This window comes from Anastrepha obliqua, unplaced genomic scaffold (assembly GCF_027943255.1).
Source record: "Anastrepha obliqua isolate idAnaObli1 unplaced genomic scaffold, idAnaObli1_1.0 ptg000012l, whole genome shotgun sequence".
In the NCBI taxonomy this organism is placed as follows: Eukaryota; Metazoa; Arthropoda; class Insecta; order Diptera; family Tephritidae; genus Anastrepha; species Anastrepha obliqua.
In genome coordinates, this window is record NW_026562179.1 from 5862885 (window position 1) to 5873391 (window position 10507).

Sequence of the window (10507 nt, forward strand, 5' to 3'; positions counted from 1 at the left end):
TAAAAATGAAAATATTTACGAATATAAAAATACACACGCGGTTGCTATTATGAGCGTCCCCAGCAAAACCTGCGTGACCGAAACTCTAACACAATTACATTTTTTTGAATGTTACAAACACATATGCACGCAGGTTTTGCTGGGGCGTGACCGAAACTCTAACACAATTACACAAATGCACTCGTATTTGTTTGAAAATCGACTTTTTTTTGGTTCTCCGTCACCTTTGGAAAATGTGTAAACAGTAAGCAAACTTTATTCATATATTTTTCCTCATTTTTGCATCAGTAAAATTAAACAAACGCCGTAGCCGAATGGGTTGGTGCGTGACTACTATTCAGAATTCACAGAGAGAACGTCAGTTCGAATCTCGGTGAAAACACCAAAATTAAGGAAAACTATTTTTCTAATAGCGCTCACCCCTCAGCAGGCAATGGCAAAACACCGAGTGTATTTCTGCCATGAAAAGAGGCTCCTCATAAACATATCATAAAATAAAATAAAATAACTGTATAAAAAAAATTTTTTTCTTGTGATTCGAATCAAGGATTTTGGATCGGAAGCTCACATTGCTAGCCGCTCGGCTATCGCGCCATGCTGTCGGCGCTGGCCTAAAAGTTATTTAGTTCGTCGCTACGTGTATATATAATATTCGTAGCCAAGAGTGTCGCTTTTTTCGTTTCACTTTTTCTCAAATCACTCCCAACGATTCTAAAGAAGTTTCCACTTCAAAAAATTGGTTTTATATAATTACAAAAAATCGATTTTGGGCCGAAAAACAAAATTGCCGATAAATCTTGAAAAAAATTTTTTCGGGCGAACAAAAAAATACGTGTCTCATTATTTTGACCAGAGAGCAACATATTTGAGTTACATCGAAATCGAAGAAAATGACCCGAATAGCCCGGTTGAATTGAAATGGAAAGCATCAGTAATATTAATTTTAAATAAGGGGACGTGGGTCCTCCCACACAAACCGGTTTTTTAACATTATATTTTTTGAGAACCATTCGCGACTGAATACTGAAATTTGGTACGAGGTCATAAAATGTTAATACCTTAACAATTCCGAAAAGTTGTTAAAGGAAACGTGCAGTCCCCATATAAACCAATTCTTTATTATTGTATAGTTTCGAAAACATTTATGTGAGAGTAGTGGGAATTAGGACAAATGAATAATATTATAAAGGGTTTTCAAATCAGAGGTGTTATTTTGATATTCAAAGAAATATGTTATTTTTTAATATAAATGATCGGATGCTTATTTTATTATAAAGAGGAAGGTATGCCGTTAATAGTGGAAAATAACAACCACGCTTACAGGACAATATACTTTTCATGAAATTTTCCATAACCAAAATGCAAAGTGGCTGTCATATGTCCTCGATAGCGTCACGAAATCCATCTTTGAAGTCATGAATCGACCCTGGGCTGTTGGCGTAGATCTTCTTTTTTGTTAAATCACAAGATCTCGGTGGTCAATTGTGATCACCTCTTCGAGAGCTAACACGGTCCAGAAATTTTTCCCGTAAAAAAGATCAATTGTTTCGTTGCTTGTGTGGCACGTAGCACCGTCTTGTTGAAAATAAATGTTGTCCAGATCAATACCATCCAATTCCGGCCATAAAAAATCGTTAATCATCTCTCGATAGCGCAATCCATTTACCAATACCACCGGTTATTGGAAAACCCTATATATCAGTACCTTAATAATTATGAAAAGTGGGCGGCATTGATGAAAAAAGCGTGGAACCTCCCGTACCAACCAATTTTTAAATATCTTATATTGCCGAAAAGTGATCGGGAATCGGTAAAGGAAGCACAACACACAAACGTGCATGAAACACGTTTCCTTCGAAAGGCAAATGAAAATCTCCGAGTCTAAATCTGCCTTGAAAAAACCTTAAACCTGCTCCTCATAAAAAACATTTCCCGTTCGGAATCGGTTTAAAACTGAAGATCCCTTCATTTGTGGAGCAATAAAAACGCATACCACAAGTAGGAGGAGGAGCTTGGCCAATAAGCGCCGATTATTCTTAGTTCTGCCATAAGTTCTGTTACAAGTTAAGTCCGTTATAGACTTGCTGATCTTGCTGAAATATTGCTCTTGCTCTCTATTGAAGAGCAATAGTGCTTCATCACGCCTTTTAAGATATCCTCCTGGTACACTTTTGCCCCGGTATTAACCTATTTTTCGCTGAAATGAAGAGAGAGAGCAACATTTTTTGCATCTTTAAAAGAAAGTTTTCATGTGAAGATCATCTCTAATTAGTCTTGACATGGATCTAGTCGATACATTCATTTCCTTAGACATAAATTTCTGCTTTCTACGGGGATTTCTGCGAATTCTTTCTCGGACGGATTTTATGGCTGAACTGGTTCGAACCACGCGAGGACGACCACTTCTGTTTCTATGTATCTGTCTCTTCAGACGTTTGCGGAAGACGTTTGATCGTGCGATAAACAAACATTCTCGAAATATTAAGTTTTTTCAGCAATTCGTAAATTTCCCTTGTACTTTTACCACTCCTATGTAATGCAATCTTTTTTACAATAGCTACATTTTGCAAATTTTTTGTCGCTTGTTTTTTAAAGAAATTCAACCCTTTAGAAAAAAATTAATTCCAACAATATTTCAGTTTTGTATTATCGTTTTAGGTTCTCAAGCTCTTAAAAATAAGCTCAAAAAGTTGAAAAGTTAAAATTTAAATGCAATTATCAAGCATAAATTTGTTTCTTTTTTTACAATAAATTAAAATAAAAATCACAATTATTGAGTAAAAAGATAACATTTCAGTTTTTATAACAAAAAAAAAAAGCTAACAAATTCACAGCATAAACAAAACTATGTTTGTAAAATATCACGTATTAAAGAGATCACAATTCAATTATCTTTGCTTTTAGGGCAAGGTATAAAATATTTACATATTTTTACTTTTGGCATTTTCTTTCTTATATCAAATATCTTAAATATCTTCGTGCAGTATTTAACCAATACTGTGAAAAATTAAAATATAAAGTAGTATTAAAAATTCAGCTACACAAAAGTAAAAAATATTTTTAAGCATATAAGTATTACGAAGTATTTACAGAGTAAATTTGATAATATATGTATACTAGGGTGGTCCAAAAAAATTTGTATGCTGCCGCCCCCCAAAATAGTAAAGAATGAAAAATAAAAAGACCCGTATTTTTTTTTTTTTAATCAGACCATATTTAATGGTGCCGCCAGGGCTTTGAAATATCCCATGTATTTTGCATGGGAAAAAATACTTTTTCGTAGGTTTCATGTAAAAACCTGGAAAATGAATATATTTCAACCGGATAACTCAGTTTCTCTTCATAATTGGTCAGGGAATAACAACCAATTATGAAATAATTAATTTTTTTTGTATTAACTATTTTCATAAAAGTAATATTAAATATTGTTTTTCGATTTTTTCTTAGATTTTCGTTTTATGGGGGTTTTTTGGGGTTCTATAAAAAATAGTTAATACAAAAAAATTAATTATTTCATAATTGGTTGTTATTCCCTGACCAATTATGAAGAGAAACTGAGGTATCCGGTTAAAATATATTCATTTTCCAGGTTTTTACATGAAATCTACGAAAAAGTATTTTTTTCCCATGCAAAATACATGGGATATTTCAAAGCCCCGGCGGCACCATTAAATATGGTCTGATTAAAAAAAAAAAAATACGGGTCTTTTTATTTTTCATTCTTTACCATTATGGGGGGCGGCAGCATAAAAATTTCAATATAAATTTTTTCCCATGCATTTTTGGACCACCCTAATGTATACTAGCGGACCCTCTGCCTGCTTCGCTAGGCATATCAAAATTAAGAATGAATAATGAACACTCGATTTAAATTCACTCTATGTGTATTTATTCTTTTTTTACAATATAAAATTAATGTTAATTTTAAACTTAAACTAACGCAAAGCCTTTTCGTAAACTACATTTTTTGTTTTGCCCTGAGTTGTGGTATAAATAAACAGAACTGATGGTTTTCCTACACGTGAACATGATACATATAATTGTCCGTGGGAGAAGCATGGATATTCTAAGTCAATTCCGCATAATTCCAGCGATTGTCCTTGTGCTTTGTTTATTGTGTTTGTTTTAATCTATCTTGCTCATTGCGTTGGATACGTTCTTCAGGTGAATGGCCTGAACGTGATCTGGCCATACGTTCCCTTTGATTTTGGTTTTTAATTTCTCGCTCTTCTTGTGATTGATTTTGCCTTTCATTTGATCTATTTTGCGTTCTACGCGACCGACGACCAATATCATTTATTCGCGGGCGCGGCATTTCTAAAATAAAGCGATGAAAATATAAGTAATATAATTTTCTTTTTGTATTTTTGAAATTAAATTTATAATTCTTTTGGCCGCATAAGTTGATTTCAAATAAGTTAAAACAAAATAATTGAAGAGTAATGAATTTAATCAAAAAAACATGAAAAACACACAATGTGCATTACAATCGCTAACAACAACAACGAAACCACCGTTTTTTTATTTTCACTGATTATTAAAATTTTACGCACAATATATTTTATTTTTATAAATTTTTTCCCAAAAAAAAAAACAAACAATGAAAAACGCACTTTAAAATTGTTGACCACTCATCAAATGGTTTTGATACAGCTGATTATGTTGACCTCAGTATATCCAGTAAACAAACTGTGGTGAAAGTCCTTTATAAGGACCAAGTTTATAGTGGTGAAGTTTTAAGTACAACACAATTTTCTGTACGCAAGGTTGCTCTTTGGCAAAAATAAAGTAATCTTTAGAAATCATAAAAAAAAGTTGCAAATTTTAGAGAAATTTCTTAAAGAAAAACTAATACATGCATTTACTTGAATAAGTAAACACCAAAAGTATACTAAAATGACTATTTAATGCGTTGTTTGATACAAATTTATATTATTGCTCAAAACCCTCTGCGCGCTGTCGCTGTCTTTTTGTTTCTGTATCGCATCGCGGTGAATTCACGTTTTTCAGAAAGTTGGCAACAGAAGAAAATTGAAGAAAGTACATATTTTGCTCATATTTGCTATTTTAGTTGTTAAATGAAAATGTGTTTCAGGTATTTTTTAATGTTGCAACTATTCTTTGGCTTTGAAACTGCTTACACTCACAAAATAATCCACCTCTTTTAAACACACATACAAATATAATTATTTATTTTGGTTTTTCCACTCATCAAAGCAGAACATAAGGTTGCATTATTTAATTATTACCTAATACAAACTTGTTCTCTTTTAACAATGATAATATTACTATGTGAAATCAAGTAAATATGCATTTTTGTATTATATCCTGAGCATTTGTCTTCAGCGCTATACCAATGCTCGAACACTTGGAGCATGAAATTTACAGAAGTATTGTAACAGAAATCCCTGAGAGCGCTATTTTAGTTATTCCTGCTTTTAGACATTTATCTCGTAAACGTACGTTTGCCCATATAAAATTGTCTACCTAAATGCATGAAAAAAGTGTTAGCATAACTTTTTCGAGTATATATACATACAGGAGGATTTATTTTTTACATTTTGCTCGTCGGCTTTCGCGTTTTCTTTTCTCGGTTTGAGACTTTCACCACAAAAAAATTACGCAAACCCGTGAACAAAGTTATACTAATAGAAACCTGATCTTAATACTCGAGCTACCATCAAATTAACACATTTTATTTTTTAAAAGAACATTTATGGCGACTGTCGATCCATATTGATGGATTTCAAAAAATGTATGGATTCAACCGCTGAATAATTTCGTATATTTTAAATCCATCTAAACTTTTACATTTGCGCATTTATATATATGTATTTAACATTTAATTTAAGTAAACGTTTCAACATTTGTCCAAAAACTTTGAACTTCGAAAAATACAGGCTTATGGTTTTAATGGAATCAAATATATTTAACGAATTTTTATTTTATCTAAATCATAAAACGTTCAAATGAAGATCAAAATATTTTTCCAGTTTAAACAAAAGCAATGTGCTTTGATGCCGTGTCACGCATGCATAAAAGGGAAACAAAAGAGAGGACAACTATTGCGTTACGAATAATACAGTCCCATACGTCACTCGACATCGAAATAATGTTATTCATGTCAGTGTATATTCTATTCATTTGCGTGTATTCTCATTCCGTATACGTAATGTCCGTATAAGGGAAACACGCAAATATTGCATTTTTCACACTTACACAACGCACGCATACTTTTACCGATTTCTTTAAAACTTCACATAAACCATCTATGCACCAATACCAATGATCTGTGAAAGTTTGATTGAAATCGGTGAATGCGTTTATGCGTGAATCGGCGACTAACGAACACAAAAAAAACGTCTCCATTTTTATATTATACTAGCGTACCCTCGCCCGCTTCGCTAGACGATAAATTCAATGATTTGCTGAAAGAGAATAAAATTAATACGAAACAAAGCAAATTCTTTGATACAATTTCATTCGAACTTTATTGTAACACTTTTTGGTAGACAACGTTTTTGGTTTTTTCATCTTTCGCGTGAATAATGACGATGGTTTGCCAACTCGTGAGCAAGCTACATACAATTGTCCATGAGAAAAAATTGGGTATTCTAAATTAATACCGCACATTTGTAGAGACTGTCCTTGCGCCTTATTAATTCTCATAGCGGAGGCCAGGCGAATAGGGAACTGCAAACGTTTGAAATCGAATGGTAAATCCGCCGGAATCAGTCGAATTCAGGTTATCAAAATGTCTTCTCCTTTGTACTTCCCTTTCAAAATTGTTGCTTCGGTAACGTTACCCATTAGCTTCTTCAAAGCGAGTCTGGTACCGTTGCAAAGTCGGGGCACATTACTATTGCGCAGCATAATAATCGGTGCTCCAATTTTTAATCGTAAATTATGAGGTGGTAAGCCTGGCAAATCGAGTGAGTTTAAGAATTCAGTTGGATAATTTACGACCTCATCTTGATCACTAATAGTGTCCATTGACTTATACGCAACTATGTCACCAGGTATTTGATCTAAAATAGCTGAATTTATATCATTGACGTCCTTATTTTTCCCAGCTAAAATTGCTCTTTCGCTGAGTCAATCATGGTTTTTGTAATGTTGAACTATGTTTGGAAATATACTCTGTATCAATGCCTCTTTAGACTGTGCAAAAGTGCAGAAATTGTTAGACAATGTTATCATTCCTGTTGTTTTTGAAAAAAGGTTTATTTTTTTTGGTTAAAAAGTGTTTTTTGAAGTTTTGAAAAACACTTCGCTCTAACAAATTTCTTCTCAGTTAATTGCTGAAAATTAAATATTTTGAAAAAACTATTTTTTTTTAATTTAACGTTTTTGAGAAAATTTTGTTCTTGAAAAAATTTCATACTTTTGTAAAAGTTTAAATTGATTTGTTAAAAAAGATTTTTTTCCGCTTTGAAAAACACCCCCTCGAAAAAATGTATTCTCTATTAATAGTGGAATATGAAATGCTTTGAAAACACCATTTTTTTTTTAATTTTGTTTGGTTTTCGGAAAATTTTGTTTTGAAAAAATTTCATACCCTTGAAAAAGTTTTATTTTATTTTATTTGTTTAAAATTTTTCAAATTTTTTTTTTTGTAATTTTAGAAAAACACCCTTTGAAAAAATGTTTTCTATGTGTCATAGTGGTATTCCATTAACTTTTAGGATTATAGTCAAATACTTACAAATATCTACGCTTTCACAAATAGCAACAATAAACAAATTTCCTCAAAACCAAAAATTTTACTTTTTTTCTAAAAAAATTCTAAACAAACAACGTAATAAATTTAGAATTTTGTGTTCACGAAAAAACAGTATTGTTTTTATTGTATTAACTGAAAACTAAAATGTTGCAAAAAATCAAAACAAAACTAAATTATTTTTTTGTGTTCATTTGGTCCATATGTTCCATAAAAATTTGATATGGTAAATAATATGCAGGGTCTGATACACGCAAATTTCCATTGACCATTATAGTGACAAAATTATCGATCACCAATTCCAACAGGATTTCAAAATCAGAGTTTGAATGAGTTGTTGTGTGGTATACTTCTGAAAAAATGAGAAATAAACAAAATAAATCTAAAAATTCGAATTCTAATTTTATCTTGTGTATGTTCTTATTACCTTTTAATTTTTCCAATGAAGCACCATTCATTTTAAATTTTCCAAGAATTTTTTTATCATTTCGCGTTTCTTTCCTTTTTCATTCGATTCCAACATTTGTTCATAGCCGAAAACATCGTTTGCAAACGCATTCATTTCCATATAGAATTGGTCAAAGAAAGCATTGCTCAATTGAATTGAAACATTATTTTCATAAATACTTAAGACCTTAACTAATGCACCTTGATGCATACCTAACGCAGATATTCATCGCGACCTTGACATCGATACTATTGATGAAACAATACAAAGCGCTAGCAGAAGACACATAAATAGACTATTAACGCATACAAATCCTATGATGAGAAGACTACCAAATAAAGAAAAATCTACCCAAAGTCGGCTTAACCGTCAAACACCAACAGATCTTGCAAAATCCTTGTAAGCAATTGTCAACTAATCGTATATGTCATTGTTTGTTAACCACTTGTTTTTAAATAATATGTATATATTTCTTCTAAATGAGCTTGGGGGCATTGGCCCTTCAATATCACTCTCATTCCATCTTTTTGTAAATCAAATTACTTATTGTATTGTATTGTATTTTATGGAAGAAATTAAAAAAAAAAAAAAAAAATTTTCATTCGAATCATTTGAAATTTCTGTATACAATAACGAAAAACTCAAAAAAAGTTGTACACATAAAATGAATGTCGATTCGAAACTTACTTTAATCTAAGAATCGAGCAAGTTTTGTTTTGTACAATATTTTGATTTTTTCTTTTTTTTATATGAAGAAAATATTTAAAAGAAATTTTTGTTTGCTAAAAACCTTCCCCTAGTGGATCCCTATAATATGAAAAAAGAACGAATAAAATTGGCCTCGTATCGGCCCAAAAAAATGCGTACAAACGAACATCATTTCATTTTTATATATATAGATATAAGATGTACAAGTCACCCACTGTGATAGCCTCTAACTTTATTCATTAAAAGGGAGTACAAGGCGCAATCTACAAATGGTAGGAAGTGGGGCCTACATCGAAAATAAAAATATACGAAATCAGTGCGAAAAATATTTAATAGATTATATATACTCGTATGCCTCAACGGTGTGTTACACTCAAAAATTTTATATTTTGAAATTAAGATTCCTTACCTTCCTATTAAAATAGTCTATCAAAAAATGAGTTTTAATTCTTATTAAGAAATACTTTATAATTTTTGTATTACAATCAAAAATATGGCTCTACCTTAATCATATAAACCTCAAATAAAATTTAGGACCACTGCCGATGATCTTAGCACTTATTTGTTACTCAGCTTTCATGCAAGGTACTATCTAACTCCTTGGTGGGGAAATTACTAAATCGTACCCAATTTCTCATTTTCTACATACCAAATTATATCACTTATAACACTCACCTAGTCATTCCTCCCAATAAAGGAAATGCATACAAAATTGCCCCCAATGGGCAGTTCACGATAAAGAACTCGTTTACCATTTTCCATCTGAAAACACGTAAAAAACAAATGAGGTGCTATTTTTAACAGTATACTTCGCGGAGGATGGTTCCATATGTAGAAGTTCACGCAAGTGGGGTAACGTTACTGATCGCCATTCACTTGGGACGATTCTTCTACATATAGTTCAAGCAGCTCACAACTTCCGGGATTAGCTCAAGTATGCCTGGGTAGCTTCCGAACACCCGTACGGGAGTAAGCCAACGTGAAAAGGCGAAGCATCCCAGGATTGCTGGTTGTGCGTTGTACGTAAAAAACAAAAAATGGAACGAATTAAATGATAAAAATGGTATAACTCGACCTGAAAAAATTCAATTGCTTAAATAAATATCTCCGCAATAATTACATTCTAAGTGTTGAGAATAGTATTAAATCTAGTTTTTATTCTTTTCGGCACTTCATTATATCTAAGAAATCTTGTGGTAGTGTTCCATCAGGTATTTGTTTTGGTAGTAAATCAGCTAACACGCCATTAAAAGTAGTCAACATTCTTTCACAGATTCAACAGATTCTTATCTTTCAATCAATCTCCAACTCAGAATTTTAGACATCTATGTTAAGTCTTTCAGATGATGATGTCGAACACAAAATTTTAATTTTAAAATCTTCTTCACAAACTGATATCAATGAGTTTTCTATTATATAATTTTACTAAAGAAATGTCCGGCAGTTATTTCGCCCTTAAAAATAATCTTTAATACGTTAAAAGTGGCAATAAGAATGGGGTAAGTAATTATCGCCCAATTTCCCAGCTCTCGACAATTTGTAATCTTTTTGCAACCTGCGTCAAAGAAAATATTTACTTTGCCACTAAAAGCCTAATTTCGTGCAATCATCAATGGATTCGTCAGTGGACA